The sequence below is a fragment of the Hevea brasiliensis genome, unplaced genomic scaffold (genome assembly GCF_030052815.1).
Source record: "Hevea brasiliensis isolate MT/VB/25A 57/8 unplaced genomic scaffold, ASM3005281v1 Scaf32, whole genome shotgun sequence".
NCBI lineage: Eukaryota > Viridiplantae > Streptophyta > Magnoliopsida > Malpighiales > Euphorbiaceae > Hevea > Hevea brasiliensis.
Window position 1 is genome coordinate 203319 of NW_026614829.1, and position 15879 is coordinate 219197.

The 15879-nt window shown below is 37.5% G+C and overlaps 1 non-coding gene across 1 annotated transcript; it reads left to right on the plus strand.

Moving 5' to 3' along the window:
- Positions 1-5925: 5925 nt before the first annotated feature.
- Positions 5926-6032, plus strand: LOC131177080 (small nucleolar RNA R71). The gene has a single exon (XR_009146792.1). It is a non-coding gene; the product is annotated as a small nucleolar RNA R71 (small nucleolar RNA).
- The last annotated feature ends 9847 nt before the right edge of the window (positions 6033-15879 follow it).

The following is a 15879-nucleotide window of genomic DNA, read 5'->3' on the forward strand; positions in this document are numbered from 1 at the left end:
AGCTATGCACTCTCCTTATGCAGGTTTCGGTGGAAAGAGAAAATGCAGGATTTGAAGTCATGCAGAAGTGCATAAGTCATGCACACACTTATGCAAGTTTTGGCAGATATGAAATTTGACAAAAATGTGGCTATGCAGAATGGCATAAGCTATGCACATCCTTATGCAATTTGCAGCAGAGATGAAAAATGGCAAGAATTGTGGTTATGCAGGATTGCATAAGCTATGCACATTCTTATGCAGTTTTTAGCAAGATGAGAAAATGGCAAAATTTGTGATCTAAAAGCTGTATAAGTTATGCAGTTGCTTATGCACAATTCAACAAGATTGAGATTACAATTGAAAATGATTTGCAAGTGTGAAAAATACCCTAGAATGAAGAAATATAATTCTATGAAGCATAAACCATGAGAAATTGTCACAAAAAACACATCACTATATACAAAGTCCATCAAAATTGCATCACACAAGCTTGTAGAATTGAATCCTGCATGAGAGGTATTTGTGAATTATGCCATTTCAACTCAAATTCTGTAGATCAACATTTAGCACATTAAGACTCAATAAAATCTGCATAAAGTTGCATCTATCCACAAATGAGAATGGACTCCCTAAGTTATGCCAAGAAAATGCAATACATCCACCTTGAATCTCACAACCCAAATAAGCTCAAAACTACAAAAATGACCCACTTACCATCACATTAACATGATAAGCACAAATACTTAAAAGTTACACACCCAACCTCACCAAGAAACATAAGCCATCTGCTGCAGACCCTTCCTTGCTGCAAATTTCATTTTTCTGCATAAACAAAGTAGCAAACCTGCACAGGTTATGCAGTAAAAATCAATCAATTTTGGGAGAGTTGAAGGACATAATTTCAGATTAAGAGTCACTCCCCAGCAGTTCACCAACCTTCCTCCATTGAAATACATCTACAAGGGACAAGATTCAACAATGTCAAAAATTGAATTTGGGGAGATTTAAGATAAAAACAAAAGCAATGTAAATAAAAGTAAATCAACAAAAAGGAAAATAAAAGAACTTGGGATGCCTCCCAAGAGGGCTAATTTATAGTCCTTAGCTGGACTTTTCATGTATTTCACTGAAAAGAGGTGAGGGATTGGAGAGCTTGTAACAGCTTGCTCCTTTTATTGGGTCTCCAGTTATGTAATGTTTCAATCTATGCCCATTGACCTTAAAATTCCCAGATTTTTCACTCCAAATTTCAATTGCTCCATAAGGGAAAACCTTAGAAACTCTATATGGACCAGTCCACCTTGATTTAAGTTTTCCAGGGAACAATTTCAATCTTGAGTTGAACAACAAAACTGAATCACCCTCTTTGAATTCCTTTTTTCTAAGATGCTTATCATGCCAAACTTTAGTTCTTTCTTTGTAAATACGGGCACTTTCATAAGCATCCATCCTCAATTCTTCGAGTTCATTAAGTTGCAATAGCCTTTTCTCACCAGCTTGCTTAAGATCAAAATTCAAGGTCTGAATGGCCCAATATGCTCTATGTTCTAGCTCCACAGGTAAATGACAAGACTTACCATACACCAACCTAAAGGGAGTAGTTCCTATAGGGGTTTTGTAAGCAGTCCTATATGCCCATAAAGCATCATCTAGTTTGACAGACCAATCTTTCCGAGAATTGCTTACTGTTTTCTCGAAGATATGTTTGAGTTCTCTGTTAGAAATTTCAACTTTTCCTGAAGTTTGAGGGTGGTATGGGGTAGCTATCTTGTGCACTACACCATACTTCCTCATTAAGCTTTCAAATTACTTATTACAAAAATGTGAACCCCCATCACTAATTACAGCCCTTGGAGCTCCGAATCTACTCAAGACAAATTTCTTCAAGAATTTCACTACCACTCTAGCATCATTAGTTGGAGTTGCAATAGCTTCCACCCACTTTGACACGTAGTCAACTCCAACTAGGATGTATTTATTACCATATAAAGGAGGAAATGGCCCCATAAAATCTATTCCCCAAACATCGAATAATTCCACTTCAAGAATATCATTTAGGGGCATTTGATATCTTTTTGACAAATTTCCACTCCTTTGACATTTATCACATTCCAACACAAATTTCCTCACATCCTTAAAAAGATTTGGCCAAAAGAAACCAGCTTGCAAAATTTTACTAGCTGTTTTAGAGATTCCAAAATGTCCTCCATAGTCAGAAGCATAGCAATGATACATAATACTCTGTGTCTCCTCATCAGGAATACATCTTCTTATTAAACCATCACAGCATCTCCTAAAAAGTAAATGATCATCCCATCTATAAAATTTTGCCTCATGCAAAAACTTTTTCTTTTGTTGCCATGTCATACCTAGAGGTAAAACTCTACAAGATAGATAATTCACAAAGCCTGCATACCAAGGTAGTTTAGCAACAAGAGAGAAAAGTTGTTCATCCAAGAAAAACTCATCAATAGGGACTTCATCCATTTCTTCATCATCCAATTTCAACCTACTAAGATTATTTGCAACTACATTTTCAGCTCCCTTCTTATCTCTAATCTCCAAATCAAACTCTTGTAGCATCAGAATCCACCTAATGAGCCTAGGTTTAGCCTCCTTTTTACGGAGTAAATACCTGATGGCTGCATGATCTGAAAATATAACCACCTTTGAGTCAATAATGTAAGGTCTGAACTTTTCCAATGCAAAGACAATTGCTAAGAATTCCTTTTCAATTGTTGCATAATTTGTTTGAGCCTCATCCAGTGTTCTACTAGCATAATAAATAGTATAAGCCTTTTTGTCCTTTCTTTGACCAAGAACAGCTCCAATTGCATAATTGCTAGCATCACACATATTTTCAAAAGGTAGGCTCCAATCGGGCGGTTGCATGATTGGTGCAGTGATAAGAGCTTGCTTCAACCTGCAAAAGGCATCCAAACAATCTTGGTCAAATACAAATGGTATGTCATGACTTAACAAATTAGACAAAGGTTTAGCTATTTTAGAAAAATCCTTGATAAAGCGTCTGTAGAACCCGGCATGTCTCAGAAAACTTCGAATTCCCTTGACATTGGTAGGAGGAGCCATCTTCTCTATCACTTCAACCTTGGCTTTATCAACCTCTATTCCTCTGTTAGACACCAAATGTCCAAGCATTATCCCTTCTTGAACCATGAAGTGACACTTTTCCCAGTTTAACACAAGGTTAGTATTTGCACATCGCTGAAAAACTTTAGAAAGGTTAGCCAAGCATATGTCAAATGAAGATCCATAAACAGAAAAGTCATCCATAAAAACCTCCATTATATCTTCAATGAAATCTGAGAAGATTGCCATCATGCACCTTTGAAAAGTGGCTGGTGCATTACACAACCCAAATGGCATCCTCCTATAAGCAAAGGTTCCATATGGACAAGTAAAAGTGGTTTTCTCTTGATCATTTGGATGGATAGGGATTTGAAAAAAACCTGAATATCCATCTAAATAGCAAAAATAAGAATGCCTAGCCAGTCTTTCCAACATTTGATCAATGAAGGGAAGTGGAAAATGATCTTTTCTAGTGGCAACATTTAATTTTCTGTAATCTATGCACATTCGCCAACTAGTCACTATTCTGGTGGGAATTAATTCATTATTTTCATTTTTGGCAACTGTCATTCCACCCTTTTTTGGGACAACATGCTTGGACTCACCCAATCATGCGAGATGGGATATATGATCCCTGCATCAAGCAACTTTAAAATTTCCTTTTTAACAATTTCTTTCATATTTGGGTTCAACCTCCTCTGATGTTCAATAGATGGCTTACAATTTTCTTCCAAAATAATTCTATGCATGCAAAAGTGTGGGCTTATTCCCTTAATGTCATCTATGGTATATCCTAAAACTTTCCTAAATTGCCTCAACACTCTTAACAACTTATCAGCCTCTAAGGTACTCAAGTTTGCATTTACAATTACTGGATAAGTGTTATTGGTGCCAAGAAATTCATACCTGAGCTGAGAAGGAAGTTGTTTAAGTTCTACCTTAGGTGCATCTTCTTCCTTGAATGATGGTTGCTTAGATTCGACTTTTTCCTTTTGTGTGAGTTGAAAAACTGGAGCAGAAATGAATGGTGGACTACCCTCTAAATATTGAGCATATGCAGCCACATGAGGGTTGTCATAGTCTATGCCTCCTCCATGAACCAAACAATTTTCAAGTGGATCTTCTGGATATTTCTTTCTGAAGTGTTCTTCAACCAGCTCATCAATGATATCAATTCTCAAACAAGTATCAGCTTCAGAATGATGCTTCTTCATAGTGTTATTAATATTGAAAACCAATTGATCTTCACCAACTCTAAGAGTCAATTTTTCTCCCTTAACATCAATCAATGCTCCTGCTGTAGCTAGAAAGGGTCTTCCCAAGATGATTGGGATATTAGAATCCTCTTCCATGTCCAAGATGACAAAGTCAACAGGTATATAGAACTTCCCAACCTTTAGAGGCACATTCTCCAAAATCCCTTCAGGATACTTAATTGATCTATCAGCTAACTGGAGAGAAATGTGGGTTGGCTTAAGATCTCCCATATTGAGCTTCTCATAAATGGAGAGGGGCATAAGGCTAACACTAGCCCCTAAATCATATAAAGCTTTTGTAGAACATGATTCCCCAATGTGGCATGGAATTGAAAAAATCCCTGGGTCCTTGAGCTTTGGAGGAAGTTTCCTTTGGAGGATAGCACTACATTCCTCAGTTAAGGCTACAGTCTCATGGTCTTCAAGTTTCCTCTTGTTTGAGAGAATTTCTTTCAAGAATTTTGCATAAGAGGGCATTTGTGAAAGAGCATCAATAAAAGGCACATTTATGTATAGCTTCTTCAAAACCTCTAAAAACTTCCCAAATTGCTTATCAAGCTTGGCTTTTTAAAATCTTTATGGAAAGGGAAGTTGTGACTTATAGGGCTCTGGAGGTATATATTTCTCTTCCTTCTCTTCAATTTTCTCTTTACATTTTTCTGCACTCTCTTGTTTTTCATCTCCCTCATCAATTTCTTTCTCATTTTCTCTCTTCTCACTATTTTCACTTTTCTCATTTTTTACAACTCTCCCACTTCTTAAAGTAATAGCTTGACACTGCTCTCTTGGGTTTTCTGGTTGACTTGGAAGCTTTCCAAAAGACTTGGTACCTGAGGAAGATGCTTGTTGTGCAATCTGATTTTCTAGCATTCTGTTATGTGTCTACATCTGTTCTAGCCTTGCTTTCATCTCTCTCATCTCCTCATCATGCTTAGTTTGGTTAGCAAGAATCTATTGTAATAAAGCTTCTGTGGTGGAACTTTGTTCTTGCTGTTTTGGTGGAGGATTCATAGTTTTCTGCTGAAAATTAGGCAATGATTGCCTATTTTGCTGATACGAAATTCCTTGTTGCTGTTGTGATTGAAAATTCTGATTTGGAACTTGACTTTGCTGATTTCCCCATGAAAAGTTGGGATGATTCCTCCAAGTTGGATTATAAGTTTGAGAGTAAGGATTCCCCATTTGCTTGTTTCCATAATTACCAACATATGCAGCTTGCTCTCCATAGTCTACTCCACAGCTGGTAGTTCCCTCTGCATAAGCAACTTGTTGTGAACTTCCAGATGATGATGATGAACTAACCAACATACTCAAATCTTCCATCTTCTTAGCCAAGACATTTGTAAATGCATCAAACTTGGCATTAATCATGTTGAATGGATCAAGGTCATAAATTCTAGCAGCTTGCCTCTTTTGAGTTGGAGCTGGTCCTCTTGGACTACTCCAAAGATGAGTGTTCTTTACAATTTTCTCCAATAACTCATAAGCTTCATCTTCATGCTTCATAATAAATTCTCCTCCTGTTTGAGCATCAATAATCCCTCTAATTGCAGGAGTGACATTTGTGTAAAAATTCTGGTTTATCATGCATTTCGAAATAGCATGATGTGGGCATTGTCTCTCTAATTCCTTCCATCTCATCCATGATTCATAAAGAGTTTCATCTTCTCTTGGTCTAAAAGCTGTCATTTGATTCCTCAATTCTTGAGTTTTTCCAGGTGGAAAATATTGTGCAAGAAATGCATCAGTGAGTTGCTCCCAATTTGTGATGGAGTTGTGAGGTAAAGAATCAAGCCAATCCAATGCTCTATCTTTCAAAGAGAATGGGAATAGCTTCAATCTTGCTGCATCATCAGACACTCCAGGTTATTTTTGCATGTCACAGATCATAGCAAACTTCTTCAGATGTGTGTGTGGATTTTCAGAAGGATGTCCCCCAAATTGGGAATTTTGAATCATTTAAAGAACCCCAAAATCCATCTTGTAACTATTTGCATCAATTCTTGGTCTTGCTATGCTCTCTCTCAAGTCATCAAAGCGAGGAAAAGCATGATCCATCATACTTCCCCTAGGTACATTAGCATTTACAACCTCTTCACCTTGGGCTGCATTTTCATTGTTTCAATCATTTCCAGCATTACCGCCACCAATTCTAATTCTTTCATCAGCCATGTCTGCTTCTAATTCAGTTTCTCTCAAAGCTTCTTTTCTTTTTCTGGTTTCTTTCTTGTTGGCTTTACAAAATTTCTCAATTTCAGGATTGAACAATAAGGATGTGTCACTTGTGCTTCTAGCTCTTCTCATAAAAGATTAAGAGTAGAACAAACAAACACAAAAATGAAAAGATAACAAAGATAAAACTATAAACAACTAAAATAATCAAGAATTCAATCTTAAACAAACAACTCCCCGGCAACGGCGCCAAAAACTTAATGTGGCCCAACCGCAAGTGCACGGGTCGTACAAGTAATATAGAAAAGATATCGTTCCCACGAGGAGTTGTGTTAATGATTGAATTTTTGATATAATAGTTCTAACTAATTTGGACTATTTTTGAAATTAAAGTAATAAATTGATGGCTATTGAGATGTGAATTCTATGTGTGTGAGATTTATAATCTATCCAACAATGTATTAATTAAACTAAAATTGCATCAAATTGAAATAAGCAAGTTGAAATATGGCAAAATTTAAAATGGCAAGCAATTAAATTCGATTAGAAATTAACAATGATAAAAAGGCGATTCCGGAGTTCGGGATTTCATATTCAAGCTATTTCGGGATTTTAAATTGGTTATCCAATCTTGTGAAACTTACGTGTTTTAAGGAGATTAATTCTTAAATCCTTTGAATACCCTTTCGAGTGAGACAAAGAGTGCCTTAATCAATCTAATCCTACTTTCATGGAGTTAGAGTTAATTAAGACCCATTAAGTTCTTTAATTAATCTGTGAATCCTCTTAATCCTTACTCTATTTCTAGATCTAAGTTAATTAAGTTCAATTTCTTGATTATCTATCACAAGGTTTTCTCCTTTCGGTGCCTCAACCATGGATTAAGAACATCACTTAATGGGATCCTACACTAAGCATGTCATTAAGCACACAAGAAATGAATAAAACTCATTAAGACCACAAAATATGGATTACCCAATCAAAATCCACAAAATATCTCAAATATTACATCCCTTACTCCAGAATCAAAATAAAACTACTCATTATCCATAATGTTTACAAGATATTTTGAGTTTATATGAAAATAAAGCTTTAATCTAAGCTAAGAAATAAGAAACTAAACACTAGAAGGTAGGAAAAATGTAAGAAAAGAAAGAAATTTCCAAATCTGGTTGGAAATGGTGTGGGAGGTGATTGTGACTCTTCAGCTGCTGCCTGCACCTTTCCCTTTTCTTCCTCTTCTTTCTTCCCTTCTTTCTAAAATGGGAAATGGGGCTATTTATAGCATTTTCTGACATGGAGCCCTAAAATGGTGTGTTTGAGGAGAGATTTTCTGAGGGAATCTTCTGCCAGCTCATTAATGAAATCTTTGTGGGACTGCATAAGTGGACTGCATAAGTCATGCAGTCCCTTATGCAGTTTTCGGCTGGTTTCTGGCTCACTTATGCGAAACTGCATGACCAAGCGCATAGGTTATGCACAATTCCGTGAGATTGCATAAGGGAGGCGTGAATCTGCATAAGCTATGCACTCTCCTTATGCACAATTCGGCAGGTATTGGAACAGTGTTTCTTCTCCTTATGCATATCTGCATAACTTATACGGCAAGTTATGCGCAATTTGACCAATGCATATTTCAACTTTGAAACTTGTTTTTGACATCTTTGGCTGCAGAAGTCACTCCTCAATGGCAAAATTTCTTTTTAGTCCTTCAAAAACACCATTTTTCCTACAAAACAAAGTAAAAATTACAAATTAATCCAAAATTGACAATTATGAAAAACTAACTAAATAACTAATGAAATTAACTAAAAGTGACTAATAATCAAATAAAATGGCTATGAAATTAAACCTAAATGATTGTGCAAAAATGTATGCATCAATTATTAAAGGTTATATAGGCATTTTATATTACTTAAATTAAATATTATGAGGTTTTATATTATAAATTAAATTTTAACTACTTTTTTCTTTGTAGAAATTACTTATCATCTGAAATTCATTAGCCTGATTAATCCGAATTTGTGTCGAGCAAGCCCAAAAGAAGGGCAAAGCGCTCTCTTCCAAGTTTTAAAGATACTTAGAATTTAAACCTGAGACCAAAGGGAGAAAATACCCCTATCATTCTATCTCACCCCTGGAGGGTAAATTTTAACTACTTTGCTATTATATAGCCTTACGTGAGGAAACAATCATTAAATATACCCTTTAAAATTTTCATTGGAATTTCCTGGAAACTGCAGAGGAATAACTAGGATGAAGGAGGAGATAATACAATATAAACTCCTCGTATAAATTTATCATTTCCAAAAGAAATTTTGCAACCATTTAATGCATAGAAAGGCAATTTTAAAATAATGAAATATTATTTAATTTTTTATAAGAATATGCACAGATGCATGTGTAAAGATATATACCAATAGATTTAAAAATTTACTATTGATTTTAGAAAATAAATTTTGTATAAAAATATTAATTAAATAATATATTACTATTGATTTTTAATTTGATACTACAAATTTGTCCTCATGAAGGAAATTTTAAGTAATTCTTAATTATTTTGTATAAAGATAACCGCCTACACGGATTCACTTTACAATCCTTTTCTAAGACTCTAAGAAAGAGAGACAAAATACATAAAAAAAGAATTAAAAAATTAGAGGACAAGTAAAGGTTTAAGTTTGGGAAAATTTAATATACATATTTTTTATAGGCATTTTAGGGTCATTTTGAGTCTATTTTGCCTTTTATTTTAGAATTTATGGCATTTTAGTATTTAATTTAGTTAATGTGTTAATTTTAGAGTTTTATATTTGATTTTTGGATTTTTTATATTTTTGTTAGGTTTTGAAGTGATTTGAAGATGAAAAAGTGCAATTGGAAATGATTTGATATTATTTGAAAACTTAGTGGTGAAGGAATTGAAGAAACATCATTTGAAGAATGGTTGAAATTTTCCTAGCCTTAACATGAGGCATGTTACTTCTTCAATCACAGTAAGGCAAAAAAATTAAGTGAGGCAGTAATTTTCAGGTGAAGCCAGATGCTCAGTGTGGCTTTATCAGTTTTTCAACACTAGGCACATTGAAATTCAACACTGGGCAGTGTTGCCTGACTGAATTTTATGCTGACTAAAATTATTTTCTCCACTTCACTATTCATTGAACCTTTTGTCTTTTCTTCCAACTAGACATTTTAAGGTAAAAATATGACACTCTTATATACATCTTTTTCTCAACTTTTCTACAAGAAGTAAGAGAGAGAAAGTCAAATTTGAGGAAAGAAAGAGGAAATGCCATTTTTGGGAGGAAATTTGACCTAAAAAGTGATGTCTTTGGCTGTCATTTTCAGAGATTTGGACTTCTTTTCCTTTGGGTTCTTTTATTTTTTAGTCTTATTTTCATGTTTTCCTATTTTATTTCATCTTTTCTTCTTATAAAGACAACTATGAGTGAGTAGATTTTCTAGATTTCGAAGTTGGGTATAATGATTTGAGTTCTATTTTATGGATTTGAACTAGTTTTAACTAGATTTTGAAATATATAAGTTTTGATTCATATATTGTGTGCTTTATTTACATACTCATTGTTGGTGCTCTTTGAATTTTGTTCTTAATCTTAGATTGAAATACTGAGAATAGAAAATCTTTGATAGATAATCAAGATATTGAACTTAATCATCTAGTACTAAAGATAAACTAGTGGGTTAAGAGGAAATTTTATAGTTGATTAAAGTGCTTAAAGGGTTTTGGATAAATTGAGTATCGCATTAGAATAAGGTTTAGTTTTCTTTAAAATACTCTTTAGTTTGCTTGAAATAGAAATTAAAGAAACTGTAATACCCCTAATTTTTAAATTTATTATTTTATGGGTAAATATTAATATTTTATTTTATTTAAATTTTAGAAAATTATTTAAAATTTTTTAGATTTTAGAAATTGGGTTCGATTTTCGAAAATATAAAACTTTGATGATTTTTAAAATTTAATTTAAAGATCACGTGGTAAAACTAAAAATATATTTGGACTCTATGATTTTTTCTGAGTTTTCTAGAATTTTTTCGAAATTTTTGGGCCTCATTTTCGGTCCCAAGGCAGAGTAAAAATTCAAAATTTTATATCTTGAATTGGACCGGCCGAATCGAACTGGACCGAATCGGATCGATCGAATCGGACCGGCCATTTCCTTTTCTTCTTCCTTCCGTGCGCGCACCTGATACTCCCTCTCTCTCTCTCTCTCTCTCTCTCTCTCTCTCTCTCTCTCGTTTTCTCTCTCCTCTCTCCTCCTCTCGCCGCCTTGCCGTCACCCCAGCCTTCCCAGCTCACAAGCGCACCACCCCAGCCTGTCCCCCTCGCCAGCCGTCGCCTGAGGAGCTGGGAAAAGGCGCCCGAAAATGCCCCAACACGCAGAGCGTCGTTTCGACTTCCCGGGCCGATTCTGGTCGATCCGACCACCAATTGGACCGGATCTTATGCCAAACCTCTTCTACACCTCGAGAGCTTTCCATAGACACTAAAAACACCAAAATCCATCGAGCGGTTTGCCCAATTTTTGTCCGGGAAGTTTTAGCCCATTTTGACTTTTGGGCTAAATTTCTCGCAAACCGTGAACCCCACGAGAAAACCGAGAGCACCGGAGTGCTCCATTCGTCGAGAGCTTCGTGGCAATACCAATTTCAAAAGTTTCTGACACCATTTTTCTATGGGTCTCGCGAAACTTTGTAGTATTTTTTCGAGTACTAAATGAGCTTAGAAAATTTCGTAAAAATTATATACTAACCCTCGTATTGTGGGCTTCATGTAGGTACCTTCAATTCGTGAAAATTCAACGGTTGCCCAGGTCTATAAATTTCTGGCTGGATAGATAGGCTACCAAAAAAGTCTTAGAATTGGGTCAAGATTTTGGCTACCCCATCATTGTCAAACGTCTCGAGTGCGTTTCCTAGGTCGGAATCGGCATAGGTAAACCCGAACCTTACTTTTCTTAATTATCTAGTGCTTGAATTGGATTAAAAATCCATAAAATATTCGTGGTAGCTTAGAAAATTATAATTCCTTTTGCATTAGCTTAGTAATAATGCTAAGGACAACGGGAAAAAGTTTTAGAATTTTTAGAGCTCATTTGGGTAGTTTTTGCAAAAGGATTAATTATAAGGACTAAACTGTAATTTTTCATATAGTGATTGTTGACTATTTGGATGGGCCCAGAAGGGGCTATATGATGTGATTGAGTTGTGGGTGTGCAGTTTGTGGATATAGAAGTGTGTTTTAAGCCTTTTTACAGGTTGGGTAGGTCCTAGGTATAGGGGAGACTCTGCCGGATTTTTGACATGACTTAGAATATCTTTGGTCTTTTCTTAGTTTGTATTGAGTCAAATGTATTAAATAATTGTAATAAAATTGTCAGGTGAGCCGGGACAGCCTTCCTCCTCCGCCCAGCCACCACAGTGACTTCGGTTAAGTCTATGAGTAAAATATTAATTTTAATTGTAATTTCAATATTACTATATGTTCAAGCATGCCCATGCATCACTTATAAATATGTATCTATGCAGTTAAATACTAGGCATGTTTTATATTACATTCATAAATGTTGAAGTGCCATGGATGTTGTTTGTGGTAATTTGGAGCAGTGTGTGTGCGTGGCGTGCGTGTGGTATGGTATTGGATATGGACAAGACGGGTAGACATAGCTTGAGAGACACTCACTAGGACCCAGTCCTTCAAGGTAGACACGGCTTGAGAGACACTCACTGGGACCCCGCATTTGGTTTATTAAGCGAAAGTTCGGATTGAGAGACACTCGCTGGCAGAGGTTGGATTAAGAGGGCTGTATAGGGGATCAACTCCCATATATGTATTGTTTGACAGTGTTGGGTGTGTGAGTGCTCCAAATTGCCTTTTTGATGTGATTTGTATGAAATTTATGACGATGTTGCATTTCACTCCACAGTGTGCATTAGCTTTAGATAGCTATAGAGATTATGGTTAAAATTGATATTTTACTCTCTGAGTCAAACACTCACTCCTGTTCATCTATTTTTCCAGGCTATAGGAGGATTATTGTTGTGGCTAACCTGCTCTTCTTCTTCGCTGGTCCATTGATAGTATTTAATGTATTTTGTACAATGGAGTTAAATTTTTAGACTCCGTATGTGTTAGAAGCACTTATTTTATTTGGGCCTATATTATAAAAGTTATGTTGGACTTGTAAGATTATTAACTGTATGCATGATGGGATTGGATGAGGGAGCTGAGCTCCCATTTGTGTTATGACCTTTTTATTATGTGGAGGGTGAGCTGAGCTCCCCAATTTATTATATATTGTGTTTACAGGTCGAGCGAGTCAAAAACTCCCCGTTAAATGGTCCATTTTATGGCTGGACTCTGTCTGGTTGAATTCTTGAAATTGGGCCCAAATGGGCCTTAGAGTTGGGTTGAGGAATAGTTAGGCTTACTACGGGCCTCGGGGGCTTTAGGCTGGCCCAGATCCTAGTGCCAGTCTGGCCCATAGGTTGGGTCATGACAAATGTGGTATTGGAGCTTAGGCTCCAGATTCATAGGGAATGTATGTCTAAAGTATTGTGAAGAGTCTAATAGGAGTCACATGCGGAGAATAGGGTCCACATTCGTCTTGCATTGTCATCTTTGCTTCTAGTTTCTGCTTTATATAATTGTGTGTAAATATAAGTCTATATAGTTGTGTAACATGCCGTTTTGAAATTTTGTGGGCTAATGCTACTAAATTTCAGGAAAATGCGTAGAAGCAAAAGAGCTGTCACTACACCATAATCGGATGTGCCTGACGAGGTGTCGACACAGGATGAGGCACCTGCCTCGAGGAGGCAGGGTAGGAGGCCTAGAGCTGCTCAAGTAGAAGAGCAGCTGCCACCAGTTCAGAATCAGTCTTTTATGGCGCAGGGTCCCATGGACCCAATGGCAGCTACCTTAGCCGGATTGCAGAGAACCATCGATATGATGGCACAGTATATGGTCCACCCTCCCCAACAGCAGTAGTCCACCGCACCAAGAGGGGAACCTTACAAACAAATAATTAATTTCAATAAGTTGGTGCCTGGTACTTATGATGTGTCAGACGATGCCTATCGGTTTTTAAATTCCTGCAAACAGGCAGGAATGGAGTTGCAGTTGACTGATATGAGGCTTATAGAGTGTGTGCAGCATGTATTGAGGCCAGTGCCAAGATAGTGGATGACAGACTACGTACTACCTCGTATTGAGGGATTATCTTGGACCCAGTTTGTAGAACTGTTTATCAACAGGTTTGTACCAGAAAGTTTCAGAGATAAAAAACAGTGGGCCTTTGAGGCCTTAAGGCAAAATGGCAGATCTGTAGATGTAACACCCTAGGAAAATCCCACATCGGCAAAACACGGGAGAGATGCTGGGTTTATAAGTTGGTGGTTCGTAACTCCTAGTGACGCGTTTTAAAACCGTGAGGGCTTCGGCCTAGAGTGGACAATATCACTAGTGGGCCGGGCCGTTATATTTGTGGTATCAGAGCTGCTCCGTGTGCAACCTTGAGCGATGGTGGGGCAAACCTCAGCGAGGACGCTGAGTCCCATAAGGGGGGTGGATTGTAACACCCTAGGCAAATCCCACATCGGCAAAATACGGGAGAGATGCTGGGTTTATAAGTTGGCGGTTCGTAACTCCTAGTGACGCGTTTTAAAACCGTGAGGGCTTCGGCTCAGAGCGGACAATATCACTAGTGGGCCGGGCCGTTACAGTAGATGAATATGCTATAGAATTTCTAGAACTGAGCAGGTATGCCCCTACAACAGTAGCTACAGAAAGTATGAAGGTAAAAAGGTTCCTAAAGGGGCTGGACAGGAGGTATGCAAACCTGGCCATGATGTCTGATCAGTCTTTTGATATGGTAGTTGATTGAGCCCAACAGATTGAGATTAGCTATATAGGAGATGACAGTGGAAGAGCAAAGAAGAATAGAGCAGAAGGTTCTTCAGGTGTTCCCTACACGGGTACCACGGATAGTGGCGGCCAAGGTCACCACAGAGGAAGAGGTAAAAGATATAAGAAGGGTGGTTTTAAACACAAATCTTGAGGATTCAGACTAGGGTACGGATCCAGCAGTGGTCACAGTTCGGGTTATAGCAATTCTGGGTCTGGTTCAGGATTCTCCTTTGCACCTTGCACACAGTGTGGAAGAGGACATTCAGGACCTTGTATGATGGGTTCAGGAGTATGTTTCCGATGTGGCCAGTAGGGTCACTTTGTTAGAGAATGTCCAGTGTTCAGCGAGCCACAGATGGGATCACAGGGTTCTGTTACAAATGTTCCTCGTCAGTTGTATCCTAGTGCTTCCAGCATGGCAGGTAGTCAGTTCAGTGGCCAACAGGGTCGAGGACAAGGAGGACATGGATTTGGAAGCAAGTCAGGAGGTAGAAGTCAATATCAGGGTTCTGCAACGTAGGGTAGGGGTCAAGCTTGGGTTTTCACCCTGACCCACAAGGATGCTTAGGCTTCCAATGCAGTTGTGGCAGGTATTCTTCTAGTCTATTCCTATGAGGCTTGTGTTTTGATAGATCCGGGTTCAAGCACTCATTTGTCTCCCCAGTATTTGCCATGAGATTGGGTAGGAACCCTACAACTTTAGAATGCCCTTTGTCTGTAGCTACCCAGCTTAGTGACAACATAAATGTAGATATGGTTTTTCTGGGTAGACTAGTAATAGTGGATGGAAGAATCCTCCCAGCAGACTTGGTTCCTCTACCAGTAATGGATTTTGATGTAATTTTGGGAATGGATTGGTTGGCAACTTATTATGCCACTTTAGACTGTAGGAACAAAAAGGTGTATTTCCACATACCTAGTGTGGAAGAGTTTAGCTTTGATGGTGACAGGAGCGTGGCTCCATATAATTTAGTGTTAGCAATTAGTGCTAGAAAAATGTTAAGGCGTGAATGTCAAGGGTATTTGGCATTGGTGAGAGATACATTTGTAGAAGGTGTCAACATGGAAAATGTTTCTATTGTCAGAGAATTTATGGATGTCTTTCCTGAGGAGCTTCCAGGGTTGCCACCAAGAAGGGAAATAGAGTTCTGCATTGATGTTGTGCCGGGTACAAACCTCATATCAATGCCACCTTACAGGATGGCACCAGCAGAATTGAAAGAGTTAAAAGAGTAGCTACAGGAGCTTTTGGACAAGGGTTTCATACATCCGAGCACTTCACCCTGGGGCGCTCCTGTTCTATTTGTGAGAAAGAAAGATGGGTCCTTGAGGTTGTGTATTGCTTATAGACAGCTGAACAAGGTGAATGTGAAGAACAAGTATCCACTTTCTTGGATCGATGATTTATTAGATCAGCTCCACGGGGCTAGATTATTTTCCAAGATA